This window comes from Narcine bancroftii, chromosome 6, assembly GCF_036971445.1.
Source record: "Narcine bancroftii isolate sNarBan1 chromosome 6, sNarBan1.hap1, whole genome shotgun sequence".
Taxonomy (NCBI): Eukaryota; Metazoa; Chordata; class Chondrichthyes; order Torpediniformes; family Narcinidae; genus Narcine; species Narcine bancroftii.
In genome coordinates this window covers 196,863,454-196,881,036 of record NC_091474.1, presented here as the reverse complement: position 1 = coordinate 196,881,036, position 17,583 = coordinate 196,863,454, and the positions used below count along the sequence as shown (strand labels likewise).

Below are 17,583 nucleotides of genomic sequence, written 5' to 3'. Positions count from 1 at the left end.
TATAGCTCCCAATTAAATATATATGAATTTATATGTATATAAATGTTATTCAGTGTTCATACACAATAGATAGTGGATGCATTTCAGGTAGTTTGTACTTCATGGTTTATTGCCCTAGTCATATTGTGGCATGTGAAATGTTATTAGCAACAATGACCAGGGAAAATGTCTATACACCTGAATTCTAACAAGTCATTATCTGAAAAAGGCAACTGAGATTTTTGTTACCTTCTGGAACAATTGATAACAGAATGGGAGGAGTCTCATAAAAACTTGGAATCCTGGATATTCTTGCTTCAGTAATCTGCTGGCTTTTCATTTGGAAGGGACGAGGAAGGACAAAGAGAGAACTAGAGGTTGAGGTAATTGAAGCAGTAGATAACTAGGGTTATACATTCTAGGATGGAAGGACAATAAAGTAAGCCATTTTACAGTTTCATAGCACTGGCAAAATATTGTTTAGCACTTTATATTCATTGTTCATTTCTCAAATTCCTTCATTATCCTGAGAGGATTATATGCATGCAATTGGTTGTTCACTTAACATAAAAATAGCAGTGATTTTCTTGATTTTTTAAAATCAAATATATAAATCCTTTTAGACAAATGAAAATAGGTGTAAGTTAGAAAGATGTTTTTGTTTATGCAGATGGCATGATTTGAATTTGTTGCTGCATTATTAGTCTTGGAGGTATTTGTGAGTTCAAGAACTAATTTGTGTTGCCACCTGTGGTTGAGGCCTGCTTTTGGAGTACTTTGGCCTTGTTTGTAAAGAGATATTGAAGAGATGTGAGTGGGAGAAGCTTGCCAATAATCTGGGAAAGTATGAGTTATTCAGTTTGGAAGGACAAATAAGAAGCAAAATTATAAATTAATATTGTGGTTCAATGAAATCTGAGCAACATAGTGCATGAAAAACAAAGGATGCAGATACAACAGTTGATGGAGCTAATGAAATATTGGTCTTTATTACAAGTGATGTACATATGTAGGAAAACTTTTATGCAATTTTATGGGGCACGAGTGCTAGCAGATGTTTGAGTATCATGCATAGATTTGACGTCGCTATTTAATGAAGGATATGCTTGCTTTAAAGGCAGCTCAGAGAAGACTCATCAAATTAATTCCTCAAGTAAAGAATAAAAAGGGTTGTCATGTGAAGAAAAAAATGACCAGGTTGGAATTCAGAAGAATTCTCAATTAATAGACCGCACTCAAAAGATAGTAAGTGCCGAGGAATGGCACGTTGAGCTGTTGAGTCTCCAGACGGAAGGCGCGGGAGACTCACAAGGCTTAATTTAAACCTGCCAGTCCCGTGGATTGGCAGAAAACCCATAGTGAGGTCCCACCTTGTCCTGTGGAGCTTGGGACATGCGGTATATAAAAGAAGCCTGTAAACTCTGAATAAATCAGTCTTGAGTTGACTACTCTGGTGTGTGTTTGTATTACTTTAGTAGCTCTATCATAGTAACCGCTACAATGTAAAATATAAGACAATTTATCCATTATAATTAAAATTCCAGAAATGAATAATGATAATATGTACAATTCATTTTAATCATCCAATATTTTTAACCATGGTAGAACATTAAAAATTAAACTAGATAGTGCTCGATCAGTCCCAGATAATAGCCATTATTTTAATTTCTGATTGCCTTATGTTCTGCATGTGTCGTACCCTATCACGTTTTACAGATTTAGAGCATTGTCCTTCAACAACAATTTTGTTGAGTTGGTTCTTTAATTTGGAACACAGTGAACACAAGGACAGGTGAGAGGAATTGTATAGCTGAGTGAAACACAAAAGTCTGGAGATGCTCTGATTGTATGCAGGTAGCAGCATCCATAGGAGATGCCGTGAAGAAGGCTCAGATCCGAAACTTCCTATGGACGCTGCAAGACCTGCTGATTTCCTCCAGCATTCTTGTGGAATTATGTAGCTAAACCATCACAAATAGTTCTGTTTTTAAAGTTACCCTTTTGCACTGCATGATAATAACTAGGATATGATGATATGATGGTTAGGATACTGGACCAGCAGCAATGTGCTCTGTCATTGATCTTGATAAACTTATTAGGAGGTAGGTGGTACTGGCATCAGTAATGGGGTGCAGTGGGTGCAGACTGCATCAGGTGACACCATCAGAGGGAGCGACACCAAAATGACTATAAAATTTTTGTGCAGTGTTTCAGCAGAAATTTATTATTTTTGTAAAAATATCCCTGTAGTTAGTTATAACAGGAACAAGAATTTTTATAAGCCCAGCTTACATGTATCAATATACCTACAAGGCTAAAACTCTATGCTAAATTACTTTTTGACCTTCTAATCCACTCCAGTCAGAGTTGTCATTATTACCCAATTACAATGATGCATCGAATCACATGATTTTGTCTGCTTGCGCTACAAGCACATGCTGTTGTTTTCGTTGCTCCTGGTGTTTTTAGTCACTGCTTTTGTCAAATCTTCAGATGTTTTACCTATAATATTGTGATAATTAGTATTTGTAAATAGATTCAGGCTGTGTGTATGATATTATATTTAAAGATGTAATTTTAATTTTGATAGTTGTTTATCTCTCTACTATTGCCATTCCATTCAGTGATATATGGGAATTACGATTTCTAAGTAACATTAGGTCAAAGAACATTATGAAGGATTCTGCATGGTCTGGTATGGGAGGAGCTCCATGGGGGGTGGGGGGGGGCGGTGGTTGGGAGGTGACACCATGAGTTACCGCACTGGGTGATGGGAAAATAAACTCAAATAATAAAATGATCTGGAGTAACTGTCACCATAAAGCTGCTAGATTGTCCATTCGGCAAAGAAACCAACTGTCGTTACTTGATCTGTGCCTACTGATGCACCATCAATAACAACAAAAGACCAATAAGCTTTTATTTGCAAAAGAATGGAGGAACGTCCATGCTGGTCGACTGTCCTGAACTGGGGAGGGGGCTGTGGAACAGTCACCTTCATTCAAGAGTCTTTTGGAGGAGCCACAGGTGCAGACAGCCAATGAGCGTGCCCAGACAGTTAAATAAACAAACAGTGGTTTATCACATTCACCCTTTGATTTTAAGAGTTTTGTAGGGTGAAGTGTATCTGATGTTATCATAAATTAAGTCTTTTGGGTGGTCTGATCTGCTGCAGCAGTGGGGTCCTGGACAGTCTGGGGTGCCTGCATGCAGACATTGGTGTTGGTTGGTGGATGTGTGGTGATAAGTCTGGCATGCTATTCATTGTGGGTGTGGTAAAATGCCATGGCTCTGGTGCATCGTGGCTGATGATAGGTGAGGGGTTGGGGTGTGAGAGGTGATCAGTAATGGATCCAGAACTCCTGAAGGTGCCAGGTTCATAACAGGTCCCTGTGTCCTCATGCCCATCAGGGTACACCACATAGGTGTATTGGGGGTTGGCGTTGTGGAGGTGGACCCTTTAGATCAGTAGGTCAGACCTATGGCTCCTTGTGTACTTCCAGAGTAGGACCAGTTCTGGCGATATCAGCTAGGCTGGCAGCATGGTCCCTGATGCAATCTTCCTGGGGAAGGAAAACATTCTTTCATGTGGGGTGGCATTAGTGGTGGCACATAGGAATGACCTGATGGAGTGGAGTGCCTCAGGGAGAACATCTCACCAGTGAGAGACTGGAAAGCCTCTAGCCTGTAGGCTATTCTTTTCAACCTGTCTGTTCCCTCAGGGATTGTAGCTCGTGGCAATGCCTCTGGCCAGTAGTACTGGTGCAGCTCATCACTCATAAAGGAGGGCCCTGGTCGCTATGGATATAGCAGGGAATCCAGAGCAAACAGGCTGCATAGGGCCTCGATAACTGTGGCATTTGTCATGTACGAGCAGGGGATGGTGAATGGAAAACATGAGTACTCATTGATGTTGTTGAGGAAGTACAAGTTGTAATCAGAGGAGGGGAGGAGTCCTTTGAAATCGATGCTCAGGCGATCAAAGGGGTGGGTAGCCTTTATCTGCTGTGCTTTGTCTGATTGATAGAAGTGCAATTTGCACTCTTTGCAGACCTGGCAGTTTCTGGTCATGGTCCTGGTCCTCTTAATGGAGTAAGGCAGATTGCAGGCTTTGATGAAGTGGAAGAACCTGGTGACTCCAGGGTGCCAGGGGTCATTGTGGAGGATTTGCAATCAGTCTATTTGAGTCTATTTGTGCAATGGCATATGTTCCATGGCATAGAGCATCTGGGGGCTCATTGAGTTTCCTGGGCCGGTACACGATATCATAAATGTAGATGGAAAGTTCGATTTTCCACATCAATGTCTTGTTTTTTTTAAAGTTTACCTCGCTACTGGCTGTTGAATATGAAAGCCACTGCCTGTTGGTTGGTCAGCAAGGTAAATCGTTTGCCGACTAGGTAGTGTCTCCAGTGCCATACTGCCTCGACAATGGCTTGGGCCTCTTTCTCAACAGAGGACTGTTGAATTTCGGAGCCCTGGAGGGTGCAGGAAAAGAAGGTGATGGATCTGCCAGCCTGGTTAAGTGTGGCAGTCAGGGCAAAGTTGGATGCATCACTTTCTATTTGGAACAGGATGGATTCATCCACGGCGTGTATCATAGCTTTGGCAATGTCTGCCTTGATGTGGTTGAGACCTGCACGGGCTTCTGGAGGCAGGGGAAAGGAGGTAAATTTAATGAGGGGGTTGGTCTTGTCCGCGTAATTGAGGACCCACTGGGCTTAGTAGGAAAAGAAGCCCAAAACCTTTTCAGGGCTTTGAGGCTGTGGGGAAGGGATAGTTCCAAAAGTGGACGCATGCGATTGGGGTTGGGGCTGATGACTCCGTTCTTCATGACGCAGCCAAAGATGGCAAGGCGGGTTGTGCGAAATACGCATTTAGCCTGACTGTATGTGATGTTAAGGAGTTTGGCAGTCTGGAGAAAATTTTGAAGATTAGCACCAAGGTCATGTAGGTCATGGCTGCAAATGGTTACATTGTCCAGATTATGGGAATGTGGCCTGCAGCTCATACTGGTCTACCATTCGGTCCATCTCCCACTGGAAGACCGAGACCCCATTGATAATACTGAAGAAGAAGTTATGTAAAACTGATAGGCTTTTATTCGCAATGGAACAGAGGCACATCCATGCTGGTTGACTGTCCCGAACTGGGGAGGAGGCTGTGGGTCCATCCGCATCCGCCTCGAAACCAGTATATTGGCGGTCCTTCTGGTGGATGGGAGCTGGTGGTATGTTGACTTTAGATCGATGGTGGAGAAATTCCAATATTGTGTGATTTGGTTTACCATATCGGATATGTGAGGAAGAGAGTACGCATCTAGCTGCTTGTATCTGTTAGTGGTCTGATGGGAGTCAATGACCATCCTAGTTTTCTCCCCATTCTTCACCACTACCTCATGGGCTCTCCAAGGGCTGGTGCTGGCTTCAATGATCCCTTCATTGAGTAGTTGTTGTACCTCTGAACTAATGAAGACCCTGTCCCCGGCCCTGTACCACTTATTTTTGGTTACAACTGTTTACAGTAGGGAGTGAGGTTAGCGAACAGTGGTGGAGAGAGGAGATCTTGAGAGGTGAGAGTCTGCAAGTCGTACACTGTGGGCCATCTTGACTTGGAATGGTGGGGGAAGAGGCTGGGGTTTTTTCGCTGATGGAGTGCAGTGGGCGATTTAAGAACTGCTGTTTAATACAGTTGGGAGGAAGATTGGGCTCATTGTACTCCATTGCCACGCTTTTAAGGCGGCTTTGGAAGTCCAGTCCCAGAAGCACAGCAGCGCAAAGCTGTGATATCGCCAGGAGTTTAAAGTCTTTGTAGACAGTGCCTTTCATGGTCAGGGTCACTATGCAGTAGCCGCGGGTATCAGCTGTGTGAGACTTCGAGGCCAAAGGGACTTTGTGACTCACTGGGTTAACTATGAGGGAGTAGCGCTGCACCGTGTCTGGATGAAAGAAGTTCTCCATGCTCCCACTATCGAACAGAGAGCTTGTTACATGGATGTCCATAATCTATCTGGCGAGCTGGCGAGTATTACCTTGATCCAGTGTGATGGAGGCCAGTGCTGAGTTGCTGCCTGTAGCTGTGGTGGAGAGTTGATGTCTTTGATTGCAAGATTGTGGCATCCAAAATGGCAGCTCCCATGGCTCTCATGTGAAGCTGCTGCGTCTCAAAGATGGTGGCATCAGAGATGGCAGCCCCCATGGTCTGCACGCAGTGCTGCTGGGTTTAGGTGGTTTGGACTTGCATACTTTTGTGTAGTGCCCTTTCATCCTGCAGTTGCAGTAGACTGCGTCTTTCGCCGGGCAGCATTTCCTCGGTTGTTTGCTCAGGTCACAGATGTAGCACTTTGGGTACTCACAGGGTACAATGGCCGTGGTCAGGGTGTTGGCAGCATGTGGAGCTCTTGGAGTACAGCGGCCATGATTGGATTGCTGGCAGTGCATGGTAATGTTAGCCCAAGGCAGCCAAGTGGCGGCCATCTTGTTGGTCGAGTAGGCTTCCATATTCTGGAGAGCCACCTCCAACATGTCTGCCAGTTTAACCGCCCTCTGTAAATTGAGCTCACTTGCTTCAACAGTCCCTGATGGATGTAGTAGGACCTGACGCCTGCGACATACACATCTCTAATCAGGTCCTTCGTGTTCTCCATGACCGCCATGGCCTTGTAGTTGCAGGCCTGTCCGATAATTTGTAGGGTCTGGAGGTACTCAATGCTCGATTCACCAGGTCACTGTTTTCAGGTGGCCAGGAGATGTCTCGCATAGACCTTCTTCATGTATCTGCCTTACAGAATGTCTATCGCCTCCAAATACAACATGACAACGCTGATCATTGAGTATACCAGGGATTCGAACTGGGAGTGTAATAACTGCTGCTTGATTGGATGATGGCAGATGATGCTTCGAAGCAACGCAGTCAGAGTTTGAAGTTGGCGGAGACTTCAGGATCTGCTTTATTGACAAAATTTATTGCAAATAAAATTGATGCACTATCAATAACTCCTGAAGACTGGAAGTTATGTAAAGTAGATAGGCTGTTTTTCGCAATAGAATGGAGGCACGTCCATGCTGGTCGAATGTCCCGACCTGGGGAGGTTGCTGTGGAACAGTTACCTTTATTCAGGAGTCCGTGGGAGGAGCCACAGGTACAGTCGACCAATGGGTGAACCCAGGCAGTGATTTCCCACACCTCCTTCTACTTGCAGATCCACTAAAGTGCTCTGCCATTCAATGAGATCATCTGATGATTGGCTCATCTCCACCAGTCTGCCTTTTCTCCATATCCCTTAATTCCCTTTGTAAATATCTATCCAACCTTGTCTTAAATATATTTACTGAGGTTGCCTCCACTGCTTCAATGGGCAGCAAATTTCAAATTCACCACCCTCTGGGAAAAGCAGTTCCTCCTCATCTCTGACCTGAATATACTACCCTGAATCTTGAGGCTATGTCCCCTAGTTTTAGTCTCCCCCACCAATGGAAACAACTTATCTACCTCTATCTATCTTATCTATGCCTTTCATAATTATATATGTTTCTATAAGATCCCCTCTAATTCTTCTAAATTCCAGCTAGTTTAGTCCCAGAAGACTCAGAAGATAAAGTTGCCTTTGGAAAATATTGAAATCCATGATTGTTTTAAGTTTAGGGGCATTGTTTGAAGCAATATCAAAAGTTTCTTTGTCCAGTAAAGAGATTTATTTCATGCTATCCATTGCTTAAGGAATGAATACCAAGGAGGTGGTGGCCATCTCATCAACCAGCGCAGAGACAGTGTCAGAACAAGTCTAATTGGGGGGCATTAGGGTAACCGCGCAAGGTGGGGGGACAAACTGATGTTTGAAAACTCACTCAGTGGGGGGGGGGGGAGAAGGTGGATGTCAAACCTGCCATGAACCTCCTCCATGATCCGCTGTCACATTTTCCCTTTCCTCTGACATTACAGACAAACGCATGTGCTTATGTCGCGTGAATGCTAGTGACACTTGTGCTGCAGGTGGGGGGGGGCACAATAACTCATTTGGGGGGGCAATGCCCGTGAATGCCCCCAATTTGCTCTTGCCATGAGTTAAACCAGGAAGTCTGCAGATGTTGCGTTATGATACACAGATGTGCTGGGGAAGATCAGCAGGTCACGCAGAATACATAGAAGTAAAGGGTAATCAATCTTCTGGGCCTGCACCGTTTGTGACGTACCTGGCAAAAGATCCAGGCCTGAAACTTTTGTTACCCTTTACCCTGCGTGACCTGCTGAATTCCCCAGCACATTTGTGTATCATAAACCAGCTTTTAATGTTGAAAGGGAAGAGCAGTTGGATAAGGCTGATGATTTAAGGGCTGGGTATTGTCCATGTTAAACTGCTTAATGGATAAAGATCGACAGAATTTGTTCAAAAATAATAGTGCATTATAGAACATTAATCCCTATGGGGCAGGAATGCACAGTTGCCAAAGGAAAAACAAATAGCTGGTTCTCGAGTTTCCTCCCATGTCCCAAAAATGTGCTAGTGGAAGTTAGAAACAGAAAATTATTCATTTAATGTAGATTAATGACAAAAAAAACCCCAAAGAGTTCATGGGTAGATGTAACTGTGTCTTGAACTGGAATTGTGTAGTGAACTGGAATTCACTGGAAGTGTCCTGTATGGACGACTGGTCCTGCCTCCCGGCCCCTTCCACAGGGGCCCGTATATAACCCTGGTTTCCTGCCTAAACCCTGAACCCCTCTGAAGCCTGTTCATGAACCCTACCTGTGTTGTAAGATATTAAAAGCATTAGTTCTCCCTCCAGTCAAGTATGAGCTTTTATTTAAGCTACAATTTTATTAGCTTACAAGCAAGGTTGGAGACGTTGCTCAAGCCCATTATGCTGTTAATAGACCCCCAATCCCCTGACGCACCTGAGGTGTTTGCATATAAGCTAGACTGCTTCCAGGCCAACCTGAACTCGACCAGGGACATCTTCCACACAGACAACTCTGGAGATCAGTACTCATCTCAGGGGAAGGGACAAAGGGGTATGCAGTTGTCCAAGACTCCCTAATGTACGAGGTTTCCATCAAGGCATTGAAGGCCCACTACATGAAGACCCCGAAGGCCGGAGAGTTGATTGACGACTATCTGCTGGATTTGCAGACACTGGATAAGAGTGCAGGTATGAGGCCGCTTCAGGCCGCGTCCGAGAAGATGAACAGATCCAGGACACTCTGGTTGCAGGGCTCCGCTCGAGGTACGTGAGGCACCAAGTGCTTGAGTCAGAAAGGAAGGGCCTCACTAGCCACGCCGAGCTGGCTAAATCACTAGAACAGGCTAGTCTCGAGAATGATGACCTTGAGGCCAGTGAACTTGCGCTCTCTGGTGAGCACCTCCAAGGACCAGTGCCCCTCGCTCTGATGACTGCCGCTCCTGAGCCCGGGGTGCTTTTTCTACGGCAAGGAACAAAACTCGGCATGCTCCAGCTGTGGGAAGAAGGGATAATGGGCGGGGATCTGCCACGCGAAGGGAGGTCTGGGGAAGTCCATGGCCTGTACCACTCCTGGATCCGATTACAGCCCCAAGTTATCTGCACCGGACTTGCCCAAGATCACCTGCTGTGCAACCTGCTGCCTATGGAAATGGCGCAAAAAGCCTCGGCAGCCATCTTGCAGCTGCCTGATTTTGAATTCAACGCCATCATCATGGTCAGAGGAGGAAGGAGGGTGGCCATCTTGCTGCGCCATAAGCTCGGCACTATCTTACCTGGACGAGTTGACTCAGGACAGAGCGGGCCACTCAAGGGAAGAACACAGCATCTCCGGCGACCTGGCATCGCTGGTCCTTGACCAGAATAGAGCTCACCAGCTCAGCAACTTGATGGTGATGGTAAAGGTAAATGGATATTCGACCAAGTGCCTGATTGACACGGCTCCACGGAAAGTTTCATAGACTAATGGGCTGTGCAAAAATATAACTTAAAAATGTACCCCTCTAATTATTGAATCTTCCTACTGCCCTAGTCCCATTCGGCACATGTACAGAAGCATTGTATAGTTCATCTGTCATTTGGAGAGGGGGATTTCTGTAATTTTCGCATGAACATTTTAGATAAATTGTGTTCTCTAGTGTTGTTGGGTCTGGACTTCCTGTGTCACCTTAAAAGTGTGACCTTGGAGTTTTCTGGTCCCCTTCCTCCGGTAATGGTTTTGAACGGAGGGCCCTCAAAACCAGAACCCACTTGCAGCCTCTCCACGCTGAACATCGACCCCTCCCCCCCATCTCTGTTCTCAAACCTGTCTGCCGACTGTAAGCCCATCGCCACCAAGAGCAGGAGGTACAGCACGGCAGAGAGGGAGTTCATAAAGACGGAGACCCAGTGCTTGCTGGAGGAGGGGATCATCGAACCCAGTACCTGCCCGTGGAGAGCGCAAGTGGTAGTAGTAAAGGGGGAAAACAAGTCCAGGTTAGTGATTAACTATAGCCAACCAATTAACAGATACTCACTCCTGGATGCATACCCACTCCTTCACATTTCAGATATGGTGAACAAGATTGTGCAGTATCAGGTCTGTTCAACCATCAACCTGAAAGCTTCCTATCACCAGCTGCCAATCCATTCCGAGGACTGCTCGTACGCAGCATTTGAGGCTAACGGTGAACTCTATCATTTCCGGAGGGTCCCTAACGGTATTACCAATGGGGTGTCTATCTTCCAGTGGCAGATGGACAGGATGGTGGATGAGTACCTTCCCCTACCTCAACAATGTCACCATCAATGGCCACACCATGGAAGACCATGATGCCAATTTCCAGAGATTTCTCAACGTGGTGAGAGCCCTGAATCTCACCTACAATTCTGACAAATGTTTATTCAGGACTACACAACTGGCTATCCTTGGCTATGTGGTGGAGAATGGTGTCATTGGCCCTGACCCTGATAGGATGCGCCCCCTGTTAGAGCTTCCCCTCTCCAGAACCACAAAATCTTTGAGGAGATGCCTGGGATTTTTCTCATATTACGCCCAGTGGGCCCCTCAATATGCCAACAAGGTTCATCACCTTGTAAAGACCACCACTTTCCCCCTTTCAGCCGAATCCCAGATGGCTTTTAATTACCTCCGAAGTTACATTGTAAAAGGATGAAAATATCCCTTTCCAATGGAAAGTGATGCTTCAGATGTAGCCCTGGCCACTACCCTCAACTAGGCAGGCAGACCGGTTGCCTTTTTCTCATGGATGCTTCAAGGCCATGAGCTCCAGAACCCATCTGAAGAAAAGGAGGCTCAGGCCATTGTAGAAGCCGTAAGGCACTGGTGGCACCACCTGGATGGTAGAAGACTTACGCTCATAACGGACCAGCGCTCTGTTGCATTCATGTTCAGCAATGCCAAGAGGGGAAAAATCAAGAATGACAAAATTGCTAGGTGAAGGATCGAACTCTCCACCTACAGTTTTGACATTGCCTACTGGCCAGGGGCCATTGAAAATCCTCAAGATGCCTTGTCCCAGGGATGCTGTGCCTCCGCACACACCAGTCAACTATGGACCATACACAATGAACTCTGCCATCCAGGGGTCACCAGCATGGCTCATTTTGTCAAGACCCGCAATTTGCCATACTCAATAGAAGACATCAGGGAAATGACTAGGTCATGCCAAGGATGCGCCAAGTGCAAGCTGCACTTTTTTCGTCCCGCAAAAGTGCACCTGATTAAATTATCCAGGCCCTTCATACAGATCAGCGTTGATTTTAAGGGACCTCTCCCCTCCACGAAAGGGAATATCTACTTTCCCTTGGTCATCAATGAGTACTCCTGATTTCCGTTCACCATCCTGTTCCCAGACATGTCTGCTTTGTCCATTACGAAGGCCCTAGACTCTATTTTTATCCTGTTTGGATATCCTGGCTATATACTTTTTTTGAAAATTTTATTTATAAATCATAAATCATACAATCAGAACACAGACCAGTACATTACATTTTATCCCATATGACCCCCCACCCAACCCTATCTCACCTTTCCCTCCAAAACCCCCCTCTAAACTACCCCAAAAGAAAGAAAGAAGAAAATGAAGAGATCAACTAACATAATACCCTTCAATTATTTGCCATGGTTTGGGACAACACCATCAATATATGGGAAAGAAAACGTTAATAAGAAAATTGCATATATTCCATATACGGACTCCAAATTTTAACAAAAAAGGGATAATTATTTCATAAATTGTATGTTATATTTTCTAACGGAATACAAGATCTCATTTCCGCGTGCCATTTTTGAATACTCAAATTAGTCTCATTTTTCCAAGTAATTGCGAGACATTTTCTAGCCACAGCTAAGGCAATTTGAAATTTATCTAATTTTAACTCCAAACTCATTTTTTTAATATAACACAGTAAAAATATCATAGGGTCAAGTGAAATTTTAAATTTAAACATAACTTCCAAAAATTCCTTAATTTTGCTCCGAAAAGGTTTAACCGTCTCACATAAGCAAACCAAATGTAAAAAAAAGAACCCACTTACTTATGGCATCTAAAGCATAAATGAGAAGAGATATATTTATATTTCCTTAATTTCTCCAGAGTCAAATATAATTGATGGATAAATTTATAATGAACCAATTGATACCTTACATTTACTATTTTGGTCACACTATCCTCACATATAGTCATCCAATCATCCTGAGAAATAGATACCACCAAATCTTTTTCCCACGTCAGTCTAGATTTATGAATATCCAGTTTAAGCATTTTATTCTGTAATAAAACATACACCTCAGATATAAATTCTTTCTTGCCACCATCAGTAAATACAATTTCAAATATGGAACATCTCGGTAGCCTTAAGGTATGTCCAAAAATAATGCTTTAACCTGATAATAAGAAAAAAAAGTACTTGAAGATATATCATACTTCTTCTTCATTCTTTGAAAAGAGATAAAATAACCAGCTTCATATCAATCTTCTACCAATTTAATTCCTTTCTGTTCCCACAACTTCAAAAGTTGATTATTAACCATGAAAGGAAAAAGCTTATTTTGAAACAAAGGAGTTTTTGCTGAAATTTTGCCGATTACCTATAGTTTCATTCTTTTTATTCTATAGTTTCATTAAATGTTTTAACACAGGTAAATTATAATTACTCAATATCTGAGAATTCCATTGATAAATAAATTGGTCCATCTTCTTCTCACCAATCTGAGATAATTCAATATTAGCCCAAATCAAGGGATTATCCACTTGAAATATCCTATTGATACATTTCAACTGAGCTGATTCATAATAATTTTGAAAATTAGAAAGTTGCAAACCTCCTAATGCATATTTCCAAGTTAGCTTATGTAATGTTACCCTTGCTATTTTATCTTTCCACAAAAATTTTCTAACCAAAGTATTTAGGTCTTTAAAATTTTTTTTGAGGAATCCTACAAGGAATAGACTGAAAAAGATATTGAATTGGGGAAAGATATTCATTTTAATACAATTAACCCGTCCTATCAATGTTATAGATAAATCCTTCCACTGATTCAAATCATACTTAATTTTAGACAATAAAGGTAGGTAATTTAATTCAAATAAATGATTATAATTACAATCAATAATAATATCTAAATACTTAATCCGATCAGACCATTTAAACTTCGCAACCTGTCTACAAAGCGAATAATCCATTTTGGCTAAAGGCATAATTTCAATTTTTTCCAAATTCATTTTGTATCCCGATACCTCACCGTACTGCTCCAATCATTTTTGCAAATTCCCCAAGGATTGCAAAGGCTGTGTTAAATATATCAAAACATCATCAGCAAGCACATTTATTTTATATTCATCAGTTTTCACCTTAAAACCTTTAATAGTACTGTCCTGTCTAATCATCTGAGCTAAAGGTTCAATGACCAATGCAAATAGAGCTGGTGACAAACGGCAACCCTGTCTAGTCGATATAGATAACAAAAAAGGTAAAGACACCTGTCCAATTGTCACTACCCTAGCAGTAGGAGTTTTATATAAAGCCTTAATCCAACCAATAAAAAGAGGCCCAAAATTAAACTTTTTCAAAACTTTAAACAAAAAACTCCATTCTACTCTTTCAAAGGCCTTTTCTGCATCAAGAGAAATTACCATTGGTTGGTCAGACTGCTCCCAAGAAATATTAACTAAAGAAATCAACTTAACAACATTATTTGCTGAGTATCAATTCTTAATAAAACCGACCTGATCTACATGAATCAAATTGGGTAAGTATTTGGCTAATCTATTTGCCAGAACCTTGGCAACAATTTTATAATCTATAGGATACTGCCTTTAAGGGGTCTCTATCCTTCTTAAGAATAACAGTAATAATTGCTTTAGGAAAAGAATCTGGGAAGGACCCAGTCTTCACTGCTTGCTCCAGAACCTCCATCAGTAAAGGAATTAATAAATCCTGAAATTTAGGAGTAAACCCATCGTCCCTTGGAGACTTGCCATTCGGCATTAACCAAAGTGCTTCCATCAATTCTTTAGTAGCAAGGGAAGCATCTAAATCCTTAATATCCATATCCTTTAAGGAAGGTAAAGTTAAACCAGATAAAAAAAATCCCTTTTTACTTCATATTCCGATACTTCAGAGGTATATAATTTCTCATAAAACATATAAAACTCATCATTAATTTCTTGGGGTTTATACATGATCATCGAGCCATGCCTAATAGCATTTATTATTCTAGAAGCTTGTTTTGTTTTTAACTACCATGCTAATATTTTGTGAGCTCTTTCACCCAATTTGTAATATCGCTGTTTAGTTCTCTGTAATAATTTGTCAAACTTATATGTTTGTAATGAATTATACTGTAATTTCAAATTAACTAAACGTATTTCCTTAAATTCCATAGAATTCAGTTGTAAATCTTTTTCCAAAATATCTATCTCCTTTTCCAATTTGTTAATCTCAGCCATTTGTCATTTCTAATTTTAACAGAATAACTAATAATTTGTCCTCATAAATAGGCTTCCAAAGCATCCCATAAAACAAATTTACTGTCAACTGATCCTGTATTTATTTTCAAAAAAAAGTTGCATTTGGTCCCTTATAAATTTACAAAATTCAGGATCTTTCAACAAAAACGATTTAACATTCTCTACTCTCTCTGAAGCAGTACAGGTAATTAATAACAAGAAATGATCAGACAAAATCCTAGACTTATATTCTGCCTTAAAAAGTTGACCTCGTAATTGTGCTGATACTAAAACCAAATCTATTCTAGAATAACAATTGTGGCAAAATGAATAAAATGAAAAATATTTTTCTTTAAGATTTAATTTCCTCCATATGTCTACCAAATTCATATCTTTCATTAGGACCAGTAACTGTTTAGCTACTTTAGTTCTAATTATCGATTTAGGAGATTTATCTAATAGTGGGTCTAAACAGCAATTAAAGTCACCTCCTATCATAATCTTAAATTAAAAAAGGAATCCACCATAAATTGTTCATCATCAATATTAAGAGCATAAACATTTATTAAGGTCCAACATTCAGAGAAAACATTACAATTGACAATCAAAAGTCTATCAGATGTCTCAAAAATTGAGTCCAATTTAAAAGTAACTTCTTATTAATCAAAATAGCGACACCTCTTGCTTTAAAATTAAAAGAAGTTTCTATAACTTGTTCAACCCAATCTCATTTTAATTTTTAATGTTCATTCTCAGTCAAATGTGTCTCCTGTAAAAAGGCAACATCAACCTTCAATTTTTTAAAATATATGTTAATACTCTCTTTCTCTTCATCGGATTATTGAGCCCATTAACATTAAAAGTAGGTAAGTTTAAATTAGCCATAAAACATCACTATAACCATCTCATAAATGGCAAGCACCTCCCCATGACATCAACACAAGCAAAGCTAAAGATCTGCTTAAAGATAAGAAAGAAAAAAACCAAAGAAAAATCCCCATAAAAAAGTCAACACAAATAAAAATACTGAATAGTATTACCTCCCTCAATTATATGGGAGTGACAAATGCCACAAAGTGGCCAACAACTTTGGAAGGATCAGCAGTTAAACCACCCCCCTCCCCCAAACAGAACAATCAAAAATAAAACACAAAATCATCTCAAGTGTGAAACGCTTCTTCCAAATCTTGATTGACTTGATCATCATCAATTCCAGTATCAATCAACTGTTGAGATTCCATCTCTCATTTACCATTCTTCACTTTCTAAATTACAACAAGCTGCTGAGGACTCCTGTCTGAATTTTGTCGCTGCTTATTGTTAGGTAAAGAATTACCAAAGACAAGAGCTTTGTCATCATCAGAAAAAAATTGAGATTGATAATCTCCATAAAAAACTTTAAGTACAGCAGGATAACAAAAGGCAAATTTATAACCCTTTTTCCACAGAACAGCTTTAGCTGAATTAAATTATTTACGACATTTAATCACAGCTTGACTCAAATCAGCATAGAAAAATACCCTGTTATTTTTAACAAGCAATGGATCTTGATTACTTCTCGCATTCTGTACTGCAAGTCTCAAAATCATTTCCCTTTCCTGGTAATGCAAGCAACAGATGAAGATAGAGTGTGGCACTTGACCAAGAAGCAGCTTTCTTCATTCTGCTCGATGAGCCCTGTCCAACTCCAGACGATTCGCAACATATGTTATTCCCACAACCTCGGGAATCCACTTCTGAAAAAAACTGGACTGGGTCTGGACCTTCAGAATCTTCTGGAAGACCAACTATCTTAACATTATTCCTTCGACTTTTGCCACATCCATTTTAACAGAAGCTATTTCCCCCTTCATTTCCACAAACTGACCCTTCAAAATTGAGAATCCTTGGTTTATTTGTACAGCTAAATTTTTCACTTGCTTAGACAAATCAGCAGTTGAATGGTGAGGATCAGACTCAAACTTAGAATTCTGCCTCACCATAGGCCTACCATGAAATATGACTGTATCCTCTTCCATCTAGTGGTCTTCCTCTTCCTCTTCCATTCCAGCGATGTCCTCTTCTTCCTCTGTTGATATAAAGGCCACCTTGTCCCGACTGTGGGTGCGGATGCCCTCCCCCATCAGCCCAGAGTCGCTGGACTGAGGGAGACTGGGTCTCCCCATAGCCTGGGCCATTTCGGGTGATGCGCAGCCCCTGGTCGGGAGTAAGTCGACGTCGAGCACCAGTGCCATCTTGCGCGACAGGATGCGAAGTCAGCGCCGGTGTTGTATGCACCTTACCGCTGGACTAGTGCTGTGGTCAAGATTGAAGGGAAATTGAATCCAGAGGCTCCATTTGTGAGGTAGGCTGAGGTTCCTCTGTGGCAATTAACTGTTTAGTAGCTGTTTACTTTGCAGTTTGAGTCTTAGTTTTTCTTATAGTTGCTTGTCGAATGCTTCAACAATACAATCAACAGTTTTAAAAATAATTTAAAAACTTTTATACGGGATTTTAAAAGTTCTGCCAGGGGGAGGTGTTTTCCCACATCTTCTCCCTATGTCATCACGCCACTCCCATCCCCCCATCCCGGCTATATTCAAAGCGACTGGGGCTCAGCCTTCATGAGTGATGAACTGTGTTAGTACCTGCTGGTGAGGGGAATCGCATCTAGCAGAACTATCAGTTACAACCCCTGGAGGAACAGGCAGGTT

At 41.8% G+C, this 17,583-nt stretch overlaps 1 protein-coding gene across 2 annotated transcripts in view; it reads left to right on the top strand.

Annotated features, from left to right (window-relative positions):
• The window catches only part of faxcb (failed axon connections homolog, metaxin like GST domain containing b), a 70,774-nt gene that overhangs the window by 11,977 nt on the left and 41,214 nt on the right, over positions 1 to 17,583 (top strand). The window lies entirely within an intron of this gene.